Here is a 16,083-nt window from a genome sequence, read left to right as displayed (position 1 = left end):
TCTTGTCTTTTTGTTTACGAGAAAAATGGGAGAGTGAAAACTCAAGTTTGGAATTGAAAAAAATTTGAACATCCAAAATGGAAATGCACAAATGCTGAGGGAGATAATTCCTAAAAGTTTCTGTGATTTTTAAGGATTGTAAAATCTTTTAGTTTTTTATATATTAGGTTTTACCATCATCGAAAAAGGGGGGGCGAAGCATATTTAACTGAGTGTTGACTCCCAAACCATAAGTCCTTCCTAACAAAAATTATAGCCATTACACTTAATTAATCGATCAAAACATTTATGATCATCTATAATTGTTAGGTCCGCTTTTTTTAAAAAGGCAAAAATTCGGTTGTTTGGCTCTAGTAAATAACCCACCGCACGTTAACTTGAAAATTTAATTTTTTCTACTCTTTGAAGTTTTCTTATCATTAGGTCATTTGCACCTTCATTATGTTTCAGAAATGCATATCTATAGTTAAAATGTGTTAGGATCAATTAGAAATCTCTTTCTTACAAATTCCACTAAGCTATTACGGGTTGTATTAGTGAAATTTCCCCAACAAGGATAACAAAACTTTGGAATTAATTTTTAGTCTGTGAAATAATTTTCTTCACTTAAATTTATTATAATTTTCAATTTTTGCATACATAAACACCAAAGTTTTCATTTTCTTGTGATCTATAAGCCTTATCTTTTTTTTTACGCGAAAAATGGGAGACATCATTAAATTTAGGTTTTCCTACTCTTTTAGTTTTTTATATATTAGGTTTTGCAATCATCGAAAAAGGGGGACCAAGCATTTTTAACTGAGTGTTGTCTCCCAAACTATAAGTCATTTCTAACAAAAAATATAGGCATTAGACATCATTAATCGATCAAAACAGTTACGATGATCTATGATTGTTGGATTTTCTTTCTATAAATTGGCAAAAATAGGGTTTTTTGGCTCCTGGAAATTTTTATGCACGCAATAACATTATTATTTTAGTTGTTTTATTTAATTTACTTTATTTTATTTCAGTTTTAGGCTATAGGGGTATTTTTGGAATTATTTATTAATAGGGATATTTTTGGAATATTTTATTCATTGGGATATTTCTGTAATATTTTATTAAAACCCTAACAGGGTGAACCCTATTTAAGGGGTAAGAGTAATGAAAAAAGAAAAACATTGAAGTATTAAGAATTAGGTTAATTTTAGCGTAAAGAGGCTTAGAGTTCTCCTCAACGAGCTCTAGGGTTTTCAAGCTTCCCTTAGGCTTGATCTTGGTTTTCGTCTTCCCCATGTCTTCCTACTACCCCTATGGTAATGCTTGGAAGACCCGTAACCCGTGGCAGACCCCAGATCCTCCCAAAGAATCCACGTGTCAGATCCGTAACCCGTGGCAGACCCCAGATCCTCCCAAAGAATCCACGTGTCAGATCCGGGACCATAACAACTGGTATCAGAGCGGGAACACAATGGGTTATTCTATATCTCAAGAAAGATGGATGGCTATGGGTAAGGAATTGGAAGAAATACGAGCACGGTTAGATGCTTCCATTGAACGTTATGCAAGGGAGGAACTCGTTGCTGCAGCAAAATAGGTCACACGACCTCAAATCTCCTACCAACATGAAGTACCAGAAGCTATCTCGAACGGGGCAACAGGCCAAGGACCGGAAAAATAAAAAATTTTGTCATCGTTAACCGAAATCATCCATGTAGAAGAGGCGGACGCTGTTTTCTTAACAAAAAGAGGCGTCGATTTCGATCTCAACATTTTCAAAATCGCACCTACGAAATCACAGCAAATTTTGGCCTCCACATTTCCGCAATCTCCCGACGAGACATCAATTTTTAGGATCTCGGAAGGGTATTATGCTTCGCTCCTGTCAGTAATCAAGGGTGGGGGTTCCACCTCCAAAAATCCCTCCCCACGGCCAGCCCGGTGTCTTCCAGTGATTCTTCCGATAGTGGTGTGTTTTCGAGAGCCCTCGGTCTCGGAAAACTACCAGGCGGCGACGCCCAAAACGGCTGCTCTTCACCACCGGACATGAAGGCGACTCTGTCGGCACCGTCATACACAACTCCAGTGGGATTCCACTTCCAGCCACCACCTCCCACACTCAATCCACCTCTCGGCAGAACAGAGCAAACCATTGTTCCAAATTTGGGGGGGGAGGGGGGGGGGACTGTGTATCAGAATATTTTTTCTTGAGGGGCTTTGTGTTTCTGTGGATGAGCACAATACCTGTGCGGATGTGGATCTTCGAATTGCAGCTGTGGGATTTAAATTTTTGGATCCCCTGTATGCTGTTCGGAGCCATGTGGACAGAAGAAGACCGTCGCCCGCCTTCGTTGGCGCCCTGAGGGAAGGAGCAGTTGTCGACAAGGTTTCGGCACTTACCGACGGCCGCTATGCTCGGGATCAGCAAGAGGATAACGCCGGATTTCAATTTTTGAAGAATCGTCGATGAAAGTTTCTGTAATATTTTATTAAAACCCTAATAGGGTGAACCCTATTTAAGGGGTAAAAGTAATGAAAAAAGAAAAGCATTGAAGTATTAAGAATTAGGTTAATTTAAGCGTAAAGAAGCTTAGAGTTCTCCTCAAAAAGCTCTAGGGTTTTCAAGCTTCCCTTAGGCTTGATCTTCGTTTTCGTCTTCCCCATGTCTTCCTACTACCCCTATGGTAATGCTTGGAAGACCGGTAACCCGTGGCAGACCCCAGATCCTCCCAAAGAATCTACGTATCAGATCTGGGACTATAACAAAAATGTCCCACCGCATGCTAACTTGTGAATTTAATTTTTTTTTCTCCTTCAAATTTTTAGATCATTAGGTCTTTGACATCTGCAACTTGTTTCAGGCATGCATATCCATATTTAAGACATGTTAGGATCAATTGGAAATCTCTTTCTTATAAAATTCTACCAAGCAAATAGAGGTTGTACTAGGGAATTTCCTAAACATTCATAACAAAACTATGGTGTTCTTTTTTCGTTCGTGAAATAATTTTCTTCACTTACATTTATTATAGTTTTCAATTTTTTGCATACATAAACTCTGAAATTTTCATTTTGTTGTGATCTATTTGCCTTAGAAAAAAGGGAGAGTGAAAAGTCGAGTTTGGATTTGAAAAAAAATTGAACTTCCAAAATGGAAATGAACAAATGCTGAGAATGAGAATTTCAAAAAGTATCTATGATTTTTAAGTATTGTAAACTCTTTTAGTTTTTTAAATATTAGGTTTTGCAATCATCGGAAAAAGGAGAGGGGGGGGGGGGGGGGGAGGAGGAATTTTTAAGTGAGTGTTGTCTCCCAAACCATCAGCCATTTCTAACAAAAATTATAGCCATTACACATTATTAATCGATCAAATCATTTACAATGATCTATGATTGCTATGTCCGCATTTTTTAAATATGCAAAAATAGGGTTCTTTGGTTCTAGTAAATATCCCACCGCACGTTAACTTGAGAATTTAATTTTTTCCACTCCTTGAAATTTTTTTATCATTAGGTCATTTGTATGTTCAACATGTTTTAGGCATGCATATCCATATTTAAAACATGTTAGGATCAATTATAAATCTCTTTTTAATAAAATTCCACCAAACTATTAGGGGTTGCAAGGAATTTCCCAAACATGAATAAAAAAACTTTGGTGTTCATTTTTAGTGCGTAAAATAATTTTCTTCACTTACATATATTGTAGTTTTAAATTTTTTGCATACATAAACTCTAAAATTTTCATTTTGTTGTGATCTATTTGCCTTATCCTTTTTTTTATGAGAAAAATGGGTGAGTGAAAAGTCAAGTTAGGATTTTAGAAAGAATTGAACATCCAAAATGGAAATGCACAAATTCTTAGAGAGGTGATTCCAAAAAGTATATGTGATTTTTAAGGATTGTAAACTCTTTTACTTTTTGATAAATTAGGTTTTCCAATCATCGAAAAGGGGGGGCGAAGCTTTTTTAACTGAGTGTTGACTCCCAAACCATAAGTCATTCCTAACAAAAATTATAGCCGTTACAATTCACTAACTGATCAAAATATTTACAAATATCTAGTAAATATCCCACCCACGTTAACTTGGGAATTTAATTGTTTCTACTCCTTGAAATTTTGGATCATTACGTCATTTGCGACTTCAACATGTTTCAGGCATGCATATCCATATTTAAAACATGTTCGGATCAATTAGAAATCTCTTTCTTATAAAATTACACCAAGCTATTACGTGTTGTACTTGTGGAATTTCCCAAACATAGATAACAAAACTTTGGTATTCATTTTTAGTGCGTGAAAAAATTTTCTTCAATTACATTTGTTATAGTTTAAAATTTTTACATACTTAAACTCTAAATTTTTTATTTTATTTTTTATCTATTTGCCTTATCTTTTTCTTTACTAGAAAAATGGGAGATTGAAAACACAAGTTTAGATTTAAAAAAAAATTGAACATCCAAAATGGAAAAGCACAAATGCTGAGAGAGATAATTCATAAAATTATATGTTATTTTTAAGGATTGTAAACTCTTTTAGTTTTTTATATATTAGGTTTTTCAATCATCAGATAGGAGGGCGAGGCATTTATTATTGAGTGTTGTCTCCCAAACCATAAGCCATTTCTAAGAAAAATTATTTTTGTTACACATCGTTAATCATTCAAAACATTTACGATGATCTATGTTTGTTAGGTCCGCTTTTTGTAAATAGGTAAAAAGTGGGTTGTTTGGCTCTGATAAAAATCCCACCGCACGTTAACTTCAGAATTTAATTTTTTCTTCTCCTTTTAATTTTCGGATCATTAGGTCATTTGCATATTCAACATGTTTCCGGCATGCATAACCTTATTTAAAACATGTTAGGATCAATTAGAAATCTCTTTCTTATAAAATTCAACCAAACTATTAAGGGTGGTACTAGTGGAATTTCCCAAACATGGATACCAAAACTTTGGTGTTCATTTTTATTTTGTGAAATAATTTTCTTTACAGATATTTATTACAGTTTTCAATTTTTTACATACACAAACTCTAAAATTTTCATTTGGTGGTGATCTAATTGCCTTATCTTTTTGTTTACGAGAAAAATGGGAGACAGAAAACTCAAGTTTGGATTTGGAAAAAAAAAATGAACATCCAAAATAGAAATGCATAAATGATGAGAGAGATAATTCCAAAAAGTATCTGTGATTTTTAAGAATTTTAAACTCTTTTAGTTTTTTATATATTAGGTTTTGCCATCATCGAAAAAGGGAGGCAAGGCGTTTTTTACTGAATGTTAACTCCCAAACCATCAGTCATTTCTAAAAAAAATTATAGATGTTACACCACAAAATTTGATCAAATAATTTACGATGATCTATGATTGTTTGGTCCGCGTTTTGTAAATAGGCAAAAACTGGGTTGTTTGGCGTTGGTAAATATCCCACCTTACGTAAACTTAAGAATTTAATTTTTTCTACTCAATGAAATTTTTGAATCATTAAGTCGTTTGCATATTCAACAAATTTTAGACATGCATATCCATATTTAAAACATGTTTGGATCAATTAGAAATCCATTTCTTTAAAATTCCACCAAGCTATTAGGAGTTGCACCAGTGGAATTTTCCAAACAAGGATAATAAAACTTTGGTGTTCATTTCTAGTGCGTGAAATAATTTTCTTCACTTACATTTGTTATAGTTTTCAATTTTTTGCATACATAAACTCTAAAATTTTTATTTTGTTGTAATCTACTTGCCTTGTCTTTTTGTTTACGAGAAAAACAGAAGAGTGAAAACCCAAGTTTGGATTTAAAAAAAAATTGAACATTCCAAATGGAAATAAATAAAATGCTGAGAGAGATAATTCCAAAAAGCATTTGTGATTTTTATGGATTTTAAACTCTTTATGTTTTTTATATATTAGTTTTTTCAATCATTAGAAAAGGGGGGCGAGGCTTTTTTATCTTAGTGTTTACTCCCAAACCGTAAGTCATTTCTTAGAAAAATTATAGCCGTTATACATCATTAATCGATCAAAAAATTTACGATGATCTATGATTATTAGGTGCGCTTTTTGTAAATAGGCAAAAACCGAGTTGTTTGGCTCTGGTAAATATCCCACCGCACGTTAACTTGAGAATTTAATTTTTTCTACTCTTTGAAGTTTTCTTATCATTAGGTCATTTACACCTTCATTATGTTTCAGACATGCATATCCATATTTAAAACGTGTTAGGATCAATTAGAAATCTCTTTCTTACAAATTCCACTAAACTATTACGGGTTGTATTAGTGAAATTTCCCTAACAAGGATAACAAAACTTTGGAATTAATTTTTTGTCCGTGAAATAATTTTCTTCACTTACATTTATTATAATTTTTAATTTTTTGCATACATAAACACCAAAGTTTTCATTTTCTTGTGATCTATAAGCCTTATCTTTTTGTTTACGCGAAAAAATGGGCGAGTGAAAACTCACATTTGGATTAGAAAAAAATTTGAACATCCAAAATGGAAACCCACAATTGCTGAGAGAGATAATTCCAAAAAGTATCTGTGATTTTTAAGGATTGTAAACTCTTTTATTTTTTTATATATTAGGTTTTGCAATCATCGAAAAACGGGGACCAGGCATTTTTAACTGAGTGTTGTGTCCCAAACTATAAGTCATTTCTAACAAAAAATATAGCCATTAGACATCATTAATTGATCAAAACAGTTACGATGATCTATGACTGTTGGGTTTTCTTTCTGTAAATAGGAAAAATAGGTGTGTTTGGCTCCTGAAAATGTCCCACCGCACGCTAACTTGTGAATTTAATTTTTTCTTCTCCTTCAAATTTTTAGATCATTAGGTCTTTTACATCTTCAACTTGTTTCAGGCATGCATATCCATATTTAAAACATGTTAGGATCAATTAGAAATCTCTTTCTTATAAAATTCCACCAAGCAATTAGGGGTTGTACGAGGGAATTTCCAAAACATTCATAACAAAACTTTGGTGTTCTTTTTCCGTCCGTGAAATAATTTTCTTCACTTACATTTATTATAGTTTTTAATTTGTTGCATACATAAACTCTAAAATTTTCATTTTGTTGTGATCTATTTGCCTTAGAAACAAGGGAGAGTGAAAAGTTGAGTTTGGATTTGAAAAAAAATTGAACATCCAAAATGGAAATGAAAAAATGTTGAGAGTGAGAATTCCAAAAAGTATCTATGATTTTTAAGTATTGTAAACTCTTTCAGTTTTTTAAATATTAGGTTTTGCAATCATCGAAAAAGGGGAGGCGAGGAATTTTTAAGTGAGTGTTGTCTCCCAAACCATCAGCCACTTCTAACATAAATTATAGCCATTACATATCATTAATCGATCAAATCATTTACGATGATCTATGATTGCTATATCCGCATTTTGTAAATATGCAAAAACAGGGTTCTTTGGTTCTGGTAAATATCCCATCGCTCGTTAACTTGAGAATTTAATTTTTTCCACTCGAAATTTTTTTATCATTAGGTCATTTGTATCTTCTACATGTTTCAGGCATGCATATCCATATTTAAAACATGTTAGGATCAATTAGAATTCTCTTTTTAATAAAATTCCACCAAGCTATTAGGGGTTGTACAAGTGGAATTTCCCAAACATGAATAAAAAAACTTTGGTGTTCATTTTTAGTGCATAAAATAATTTTCTTCACTTACATATATTATATTTTTCAATTTTTTGCATACATAAACTCTAAAATTTTCATTTTGTGTTGATCTATTTGCCTTATCCTTCTTTTTTATGAGAAAAATGGGTGAGTGAAAAGTCAAGTTAGGATTTTAGAAAGAATTGAACATCCAAAATGGAAATGCACAAATTCTTAGAGAGGTAATTCCAAAAAGTATATGTAATTTTTAAGGATTGTAAACTCTTTTAGTTTTTCATATATTAGGTTTTCCAATCATCGAAAAAGGGGGGCAAAGCTTTTTTAACTGAGTTTTGACTCCCAAACCAAAAGTGATTCCTAACAAAAATTATAGCCATTACAATTCATTAATCGATCAAAATATTTACGATGATCAATGATGGTTAGGTCCTCTTTTTGTAAATGTGCGAAAAGAGGGTTGTTTGGCTCTAGTAAATATCCCACCCACGTTAACTTCAGAATTTAATTTTTTCTTCTCCTTGAAATTTTGGATCATTACATCATTTGCATCTTCAACATGTTTCAGACATGCATATCCATATTTAAAATATGTTAGGATCAATTAGAAATCTTTTTCTTATAAAATTACACCAAGCTATTACGTGTTGTACAAGTGGAATTTCCCAAACATGGATAACAAAACTTTGGTGTTCATTTTTAGTGTGTGAAATAATTTTCTTCACTTACATTTGTTATAGTTTTAAATTTTTGCATACTTAAACTCTAAAATTTTTATTTTTTTGTGATCTATTTGCCTTATCTTTTTCTTTACTAGAAAAAATGGGAGATTGAAAACACAAGTTTAGATTTAAAAAAAAATTGAACATCCAAAATGGAAATGCACAAATGCTGAGTGAGATAATTCCAAAAATTATATGTGATTTTTAAGGATTTTAAACTCTTTTTGTTTTTTATATATTAGGCTTTGCAATCATCGGAAAGTGGGGCAAGGCTTTTTTAATTGAGTGTTGTCTCCCAAACCAAAAGCCATTTCTAACAAAAATTATTGTTGTTACACATCATTAATCGATCAAAACATTTACAATGATCTATGTTTGTTAGGTCCGCTTTTTGTAAATAGGTAAAAAGTGGGTTGTTTGGCTCTTGTAAAAATCCCACCGCACGTTAACCTGAGAATTTAAGTTTTTCTTCTCATTTTAATTTTTGGATCATTAGGTCATTTTCATATTCAACATGTTTCCGGCATGCACATGTTTCCGGTATGCATAACCTTATTTATGTTAGGATAAATTAGAAATCTCTTTCTTATAAAATTCAACCAAGCTATTACTGGTGGTACTAGTGGAATTTCCCAAACAAGAATAACAAAACTTTGGTGTTTATTTTTATTTCGTGAAATAATTTTCTTTCTGATATTTATTATAATTTTCAATTTTTTACATACATAAACTCTAAAATTTTCATTTGGTTGTGATCTATTTGCCTTATCTTTTTGTTTACGAGAAAAATGGGAGACTGAAAACTCAAGTTTGGATTTGAAAAAAAATTGAACATCCAAAATGGAAATGCACAAATGCTGAGAGAGATAATTCCAAAAATTATACGTGATTTTTAAGGATTTTAAACTCGTTTAGTTTTTTATATATTAGGTTTTGCCATCATCGAAAAAGGGAGGCAAGGCATTTTTTACTGAATGTTAACTCCCAAACCATAAGTCATTTCTAACAAAAAATTATACATGTTAGACCATATAAATCAATCAAAACATTTACGATGATCTATGATTGTTTGGTCCGCGTTTTGTAAATAGGCAACAACTGGGTTATTTGGCATTGGTAAAAATCCCACCGTACGTAAACTTAAGAATTTAATTTTTTCAACTCAATGAAATTTTTGGATCATTAGGTCGTTTGCATCTTCAACAAGTTTTAGACATGCATATCCATATTTAAATAATGTTTGGATCAATTAGAAATCCATTTCTTATAAAATTCCACAAAGCTATTAGGGGTTGCACTTGTGGAATTTCCCAAACATGGATAAGAAAACTTTGGTGTTCATTTCTTATGCGTGAAATAATTTTCTTCACTTACATTTGTTATAGTTTTCAATTTTGCATACATAAACTCTAAAATTTTCATTTTGTTGTGATCTACTTGCCTTGCCTTTTTGTTTACAAGAAAAACGTGAGAGTGAAAACCTAAGTTTGGATTTAAAAAAAATTGAACATCACAAATGGAAATAAAAAAAATGCTGAGAGAGTTAATTCCAAAAAGTATTTGTGATTTTTAAGGATTTTAAACTCTTTAAGTTTTTTATATATTAGTTTTTTCAATCATTAGAAAAGGGGGGCGAGGCTTTTTTAACTTAGTGTTTACTCCCAAACTGTAAGTCATTTCTGACAAAAATTGTAGCCGTTATACATCATTAATTGATCAAAAAAATTACGATGATCTATGACTATTAGGTGCGCTTTTTGTAAATAGGCAAAAATTGAGTTGTTTGGCTCTGGTAAATAACCCACCGCACGTTAACTTGAGAATTTAATTTTTTCTACTCCTTGAAGTTTTCTTATCATTAGGTTATTTGCATCTTCAATATGTTTCAGACATGCATATCCATATTTAAAACGTGTTAGGATCAATTAGAAATTTCTTTCTTACAAATTCCACTAAGCTATTACGGGTTGTATTAGTGAAATTTCCCTAACAAGGATAACAAAACTTTGGAGTTAATTTTTAGTCCGTGAAATAATTTTCTTCACTTACATTTATTATAGTTTTCAATTTTTTTCATACATAAACACCAAAGTTTTCATTTTCTTGTGATCTATAAGCCTTATCTTTTTGTTTACGCGAAAAATGGGAGAGTGAAAACTCACGTTTGGATTTTAAAAAAACACACAATTGCTGAGAGAGATAATTCCAAAAAGTATCTGTGATTTTTAAGGATTGTAAACTCTTGTAGTTTTTTATATATTATGTTTTGCAATCATCAAAAAAGGGGACCAGGCATTTTTAACTGAGTGTTGGCACCCAAACTATAAGTCATTTCTAACAAAAATTATAGGCATTAGACATCATTAATCGATCAAAAAAGTTACGATGATCTATGATTGTTGGGTTTTCTTTCCGTAAATAGGCAAAAATAGGGTTGTTTGGCTCCTGAAAATGTCCCACCGCACGCTAACTTGTGAATTTAATTTTTTCTTATCCTTCAAATTTTTAGATCATTAGGTCTTTTACATCTTCAACTTGTTTCTGGAATGCATATCCATATTTAAAATATGTTAGGATCAATTCGAAAACTCTTTGTTATAAAATTCTACCAAGCAATTAGGGGTTATACTAGGAAATTTCCCAAACATTCATAACAAAACTTTGGTGTTCTTTTTTCGTCCGTGATATAATTTTCTTCACTTACTTTTATTATAGTTTTCAATTTTTTGCATACATAAACTCTAAAATTTTCATTTTGTTGTGATCTATTTGCCTTAGAAAAAAGGGAGAGTGAAAAGTCGAGTTTGGATTTGAAAAAAAATTGATCATCCAAAATGGAAATGAACAAATGCTGAGAGTGAGAATTCCAAAAGTATCTATGATTTTTAAGTATGATAAACTCTTTTAGTTTTTTAAATATTAGGTTTTTCAATCATCGGAAAAGGGGGGGCGAGGAATTTTTAAGTGAGTGTTGTCTCCCAAACCATCAGCCGTTTCTAACCAAAATTATAGTCATGACACATCATTAATCGATCAAATAATTTATGATGATATATGATTGCTATGTCCGCATTTTTTAAATATGCAAAACTAGGGTTCTTTGGTTCTGGTAAATATCCCACTGCACGTTAACTTGAGAATTTAATTTTTTCCACTCCTTGGAAATTTTTTTATCATTAGGTCATTTGTATCTTCAACATGTTTCAGGCATGCATATCCATATTTAAAACATGTTATGATCAATTAGAAATCTCTTTTTAATAAAATTCGACCAAGCTATTAGGGGTTGTACTAGTGGAATTTCCCAAACATGAATAAAAAAACTTTGGTGTTCATTTTTAATGCGTAAAATAATTTTCTTCACTTACATATATTATATTTTTCAATTTTTTGCATACATAAACTCTAAAAATTTCTTTTTGTTGTGATCTATTTGCCTTATCCTTTTTTTTACGAGAAAAATGGGTGAGTGAAAAGTCAAATTAGGATTTTAGAAAGAATTGAACATCCAAAATGGAAATGCACAAATTCTTAAAGAGGTAATTCCAAAATGTATATGTGATTTTTAAGGATTGTAAACTCTTTTTGTTTTTTATATATTAGGTTTTCCAATCATCGAAAAAGGCGGGCAAAGCTTTTTTAACTGAGTGTTGACTCCCAAACCATAAGTCATTCCTAATAAAAATTATAGCCGTTACAATTCATTAATCGATCAAAATATTTACGATGATCTATGATGGTTAGGTCCGCTTTTTGTAAATGTACAAAAAGAGGGTTGTTTGGCTCTAGTAAATATCCCACCCATGTTAACTTGAGAATTTAATTTTTTCTACTCAAAATTTTGGATCATTACGTCATTTGCATCTTCAACATGTTTTAGGCATGCATATCCATATTTAAAACATGTTATTATCAATTAGAAATCTCTTTCTTATAAAATTACACCAAGCTATTACGTGTTGTACTAGTGGAATTTCCCAAACATGGATAACAAAACTTAGGTGTTCATTTATAGTTCATGAAATAATTTTCTTCACTTACATTTGTTATAGTTTTAAATTTGTCCATACTTAAACTCTAAAATTTTTACTTTTTTGTGATCTATTTGCCTTATCTTTTTCTTTACTAGAAAAATGGGAGATTGAAAACACAAGTTTAGATTTTAAAAAAAATTGAACATCCAAAAAGGAAATGCACAAATGCTGAGAGAGATAATTCCAAAAAGTATATGTGATTTTTAAGGATTGTAAACTCTTTTAGTTTTTTATATATTAGGTTTTGCAATCATCGGAAAGGGGGAGAGGCATTTTTAATTGAGTGTTGTCTCCCAAACCATAAGCCATTTCTAACAAAAATTATTGTTGTTACACATCATTAATCGATCAAAACATTTACGATGATCTATGTTTGTTAGGTCCGCTTGGGTTGTTTGGCTCTAGTAAAAATCCCACCGCACGTTAATTTGAGAATTTAATTTTTTTCTTCTCCTTTTAATTTTTGGATCATTAGGTCATTTGCATATTTAACATGTTTCCGGCATGCATAACCTTATTTAAAACATGTTATTACCAATTAGAAATCTCTTTCTTATAAAATTCAACCAAACATGGATAACAAAACTTTGGTGTTCATTTTAATTTCGTGAAATAATTTTCTTTTCTGATATTTATTATAGTTTTCAATTTTTTACATACATAAACTCTAAAATTTTCATTTGGTTGTGATCTATTTGCCTTATCTTTTTGTTTACGATAAAAATGGGAGAGAGAAAACTCAAGTTTGGATTTGAAAAAAAATTGAACAACCAAAATGGAAATGCACAAATGCTGAGAGTGATAATTCCAAAAAGTATCTGTTATTTTTTAGGATGGTAATCTCTTTTAGCTTTTTATATATTAGGTTTTGCAATCATTGGAAAAGGGGGCAAGGCATTTTTAACTGATTGTTGTCTCCCAAACAAAAAGTCATTTCTAACAAAAATTATAGCCGTTCAACATCATTTATCGATAAAAACATTTACAATGAACTATGATGGTTAGGTCCACTTTTTTAAATAGGCAAAAAGTGGGTTGTTTGCCTCTGGTAAATATCCCACCACCCGTTAACTTGAGAATTTAATTTTTTCTACTCCTTGAGATTTTTGGATCATTAGGTCATTTGCATCTTCAGCATGTTTCAGGCATGCATATCCATATTTAAAACATGTTAGCATCAATTAGAAATCTATTTCTTATAAAATTCCACCAAGCTATGAAGGGTTTTACTAGTGGAATTTTCCAAACAAGGATAACAAAACTTTGGTGATTATTTTATTGCGTGAAATAATTTTATTCTCTTACATTTATTATATTTTTCAATTTTTTACATACATAAACTGTAAAATTTTCATTTTTTTGTGATCTATTTGCCTTGTCTTTTAGTTTACGAGAAAAAAGGGAGTGTGAAAACTCAAGTTTGGATTTGAAAAAAAAATTAACATCCAAAATGGATATGCACTAATTCTGAGAAAGATAATTCCAACAAGTATCTATGATTTTTAAGGATTTGAAACTCTTTTAGTTTTTTAAATATTAGATTAGCAATCACCAAAAAGGGGGGGGGGGGGGGGGGGCGGAATTTTTTTACTGAGTGTTGTCTCCCAAACCATAAGTCATTTCTAATTAAAATTGTAGCCATTACACGTCATTAATCGATTAAAATATTTATGATGATCTAAGATTGTTAAGTCCACATTTTGTAAATAGGCAAAAATAGGGTTGTTTGTCTCTGGTAAATATCCCACCGCAAGTTAACTTGAGAATTTAACATTTTCCACACCTTGAAATTTTTTTTATCATTTGGTCATTTGCATCTTCAACATGTTTCAGGCATGCATATCCATATTTGAAACATGTTAGGATCAATTAGAAATATCTTTCTTATTAAATTCCACCGAGCTATTAGGGGTTGTATTAGTGGAATTTCCCAAACAAGGATAACAAAACTTTGGTGTTCATTTTTAGTGCGAGAAATATTTTTCTTCACTTACATTTATTATAGTTTTCAATTTTTTTCATACTTAAACTCTAAAATTTTCATTTTTTTGTGATCTATTTGCTTATCTTTTTGTTTACTAGAAAAATGGGAGAGTGAAAACTCAAGTTTCGATGTTTAAGAAAATTGAACATCCAAAATTGAAATGCACAAATGCTGAGAGAGATAATTCCAAGAAGTATCTATGATTTTTAAGATTGTAAAATCTTTTAGTTTTTTATATATTAGGTTTTTAAATCTTCGGAAAGGGGGGGCGATGCATTTTTAACTGAGTGTTGTCTCCCAAACCATAAGCTATTTCTAACAAAAATTATTGTTGTCACACATCATTAATCAATCAAAACATTTACGATGATCTATGATTGTTAGGGCTGATTTTTGTAAAGAGGCAAAAAGTGTGTTGATTGGTTCTGGTAAATATCCCACCGCACGTTGACTTGAGAATTTAATTTTTTTCACTGCTTGAAATTTTTTTATCATTAGGTTATTTGTATCTTCAACAAGTTTCAGGCATGCATATCCATATTTAAAACATGTTAGGATCAATTAGAAATCTCGTCCTTATAAATTCCACCAAGCTATTAGGGGTTGTACTATTGAATTTACCAAACATGGACAACAAAACTTTGGTGTTCTTTTTTAGTGTGTGAAATAATTTTCTTTACTTATATTTAGTTTAGTTTTCAATTTTTTGCATACATAAACTCTAAAATTTTCATTTTGTTGTTATCTATTTTCCTTATCTATTTTTTTTACGAGAAAAATGGGAGAGAGAACAACTCAAGTTTGGATTTTTCAAAAATTGAACATCCAAAACGGAAATGCACAAATGATGAGAGATAATTCCAAAAAATATCTGTGATTTTTAAGGATCGTAAACTCTTTCATTTTTTTATATATTAGGTTTTGCAATCATCGAAAAGGGGGAGGGGGAGGGGGCTTAGTGTTTTTAACTGAGTGTTGACTCCCAAACCATAAGTCACTTCCAACAAAAATTATATCCGTTACACTTCATTAATCGATAAAAACATTTATGATAATCTATGATTTTTAGGTCCGCTTTTTGTAAATGTGCAGAAAGAGGGTTGTTTGGCTCTAGTAAATATCCCACTGCATGTTAACTTGAGAATTTAATTTTTTTATTTTCGTTGAAATTTTAAGATCATAACGCCATTTGCATCTTGAATATGTTTCAGGCATGCATAGCCATATTTAAAACATGTTAGGATCAATTAGAAATCTCTTTCTAATAAAATTCCACCAAGCTATTAGGGGTTGTAATAGTAGAATTTCCCAAACATGGATAACAAAAATTTGTTGTTCATTTTTAGTGCGTGAAATAATTCTCTTCACTAACATTCATTATAGTTTTCAATTTTTTGCATACATAAATTATAAAATTTTCATTTTGTTGTGATCTATTTGGCTTACCTTTTTGTTTACTAGAAAAATGGGATTGTGAAAACACATGTTTGGATTTGAAAAAAAATTGAACATCCAAAATGGAAATGCACAAATGTTGAGAGAGATAATTCCAAAAAGTATCTGTGATTTTTTAAGATTGTAAACTCTTTTACTTTTTTATATATTAGGTTTTGCTATCACCGAAAAAGGGGACAAGCGGAAGGGGGGGGGGGGGGGGGGGGGGGGGGGGGGGGGGGGGGGGGGGTGGGAGTGTTGACACCATAACCATAAGTCATTTTTAA

The sequence above is a fragment of the Aristolochia californica genome, unplaced genomic scaffold (genome assembly GCF_029961685.1).
Source record: "Aristolochia californica isolate CCGP_79_NKW_82.1479 unplaced genomic scaffold, dmAriCali1.0.hap1 SCAF_6, whole genome shotgun sequence".
Taxonomy (NCBI): Eukaryota; Viridiplantae; Streptophyta; class Magnoliopsida; order Piperales; family Aristolochiaceae; genus Aristolochia; species Aristolochia californica.
This window is presented reverse-complemented; position numbering follows the sequence as displayed.